Source organism: Frankliniella occidentalis, unplaced genomic scaffold (assembly GCF_000697945.3).
Source record: "Frankliniella occidentalis isolate FOCC.00 unplaced genomic scaffold, Focc_3.1 Scaffold225, whole genome shotgun sequence".
NCBI classification, from domain to species: Eukaryota; Metazoa; Arthropoda; class Insecta; order Thysanoptera; family Thripidae; genus Frankliniella; species Frankliniella occidentalis.
Window position 1 is genome coordinate 36,547 of NW_026267351.1, and position 2,223 is coordinate 38,769.

A 2,223-nucleotide genomic window follows, 5' to 3' on the forward strand; every position below is an offset into this window, starting at 1 on the left:
AGAAGAAGAAGAAGAAGAAGAAGAAGAAGAATGGCGATTATGAATAATTGTCTTCCGGTTAGCGTTGGGGGCGGATGTGAGAGGGAAATGGTGTACCAGTCCGGGCAGGCAGGGTGGAGAGAGGCTTGGGGGAGTTTGGGTCGGGCGTCGCCCGCATAAGATAACCCGATGTGACATGGGTGGGGAGCGTGGGGACGGGTCGTGCCCCTTCACTTACTCCACCAGGGCATCCCACACACCCCGGCCGCCCGCGGTATCCGCTACCTTACGGCTGGGACGTGCTCCGGCGGGAAGATGATGAGATGTAAGATGAGAGCAGGAGAAAGGATAAGTTAAGGAAGGTCTTTTCGGACTGGTCATCACCTGGCCCTTGGATGGCCCTTGGGTAGACCTTGGCTGCCTCTTGGCTGGCCCTTGGCTGGCCCTTGGCTGGCCCTTGGCTGGCACTTGGCGAGCCCCTGGCTTCTGGCTTCCCCTTTCGCTGCCTCTTGGCTGGCCCTTGGCTAGACCTTGGCTGCCTCTTGGCTGGACCTTGGCTGACCCTATGCTGGCCCTCGGGTGGGCCGTGCCTAGCCCGAATAGAGGTATTGTAATTATGCGGATGGGCCTAGGGCCTGAATGCCGAAGTGAGGCTGGTGCCTTGGGAAGAAGGGGGAGGGAGGGGGCGCACTTTTCCCGAGGGCTGCTTCCATATTTTTCTCCGCCGCCCGGCAAAACGGGCCACTCCTAAAAGTTGGTTTCCGTCGTAAGGAAAGCTCTGGCGTGGCACGTACAAATGACGAACACACAAAAAGTAAGCCGCCACGTCAGACAACGAGTGATAAGAAGTTGGCAGGAGCAGGGGCCGTGTCGAAAGAGCTTTGGTGGTGGTAGGCAGGGGATGGTCCTGGCGGAGGCAGGCGCGTACGGCTGGCGCACTCTGGCGGGCGCCGCCCCAAGCTCGCCGCTAGTGCGGCGCTCGCCCGCCAGAGGGCGGCTGCCTGCGCTCGCATAGCTGGAGCTGGCTGGCGCCAGGGCGCGGACAGAAAGACGGAAAGCGGAGGAGCGTGAACGGTAGCGAACAGAGAGTTTGGAAGAGAGGAGGAACCGCGTGGAGGGGGTGGAGAAAGGTGCAGGGAAACAATGTGCAATGGAATAAGGTGGGAGACGCGGTGGGGAGAGAGAGGGGGGGGGAGGGGGAGGCTGGTTGCCATAGCAACAAGTGGCGGGTGCGCGCATCCAGCCAGAAGAGCGAATCAGCGAAGGCAAGGTCATGGCGCACCGGGGGCGCACCGCCGGCCGCTGTGGCCGCCGCCGGGAGGGTAGGCAGCCCAACGCGCTCCCCGCGCCCTTGTGTGGCCTGGCCCGGCTCGCCCGGCGGCGGCAGCAAGCGGAAGCGAGCCCCACGAGAGGAAAAGTGGCCGGATAGAGCGAGCTGAACTGAACCTCAGGACGCGGCTCGGCGCCGGCCGGCACCACACAACCAAAACAGGAGAGCAGAAAAAAGCATCAAGAAGGCGCCACCAAATAAAGCAGCAGGACGCAAGTAGTAAGTAGTAAAATGGAATTAAAATTACTAGAACCAGTAGTTGAGTAGCGGCGGTATGAGAAATGCGGGATTCGCTGTTTTTGGTTTGTTTGCTTTCAATGAAACCACGTGAATTTCACATAGTCGAACGGCTCACCAACAACTGCTGCGGTTTCGTACCATGTCATTCAATTTTACTTCCTTCTTCCTCTGTCCTGAATAAATTTACTGAAATACCCTTTGCTGCCGCGCCAAGATCATCAGGTTAAGTTTTGAAGTTTTGTGTGGAATGTGACCAATGCTCTTAACAGTTTTTTCTGTGTTTTGTTATTATTTTATTTTTTGCCTTGGAAAGAATTTGGTCGCAGCATAAAACAGGCGTAATGGGTTTTGTATTAACTTAAAAGAAACAATGAGGCAAAAGTGTCAGCGAAGCGCTGGGCGCATCCGACTGCAACGAAGAGCATAACAGCAGGAGCAATCATTAGATGCTGCAATGAAGTGCCTCGCGCAACGAAGTGGTTTCGAAATTCGAACGCAACCGCTGCTGATAGTTCGGCAGACCAAACCGTTTGCGAGAGACAGATAGTTTGTTGCACACTAACTCGGTTTGTGAAGTTGTGAGAAGTTTCCGGCGACCGGCACCCGCAGTTGTGATCCTGGAGCACAGCCCCCCCCCTCTCTCTCTCTCTCTCTCTCTCTCTTCCTCCCGTCTC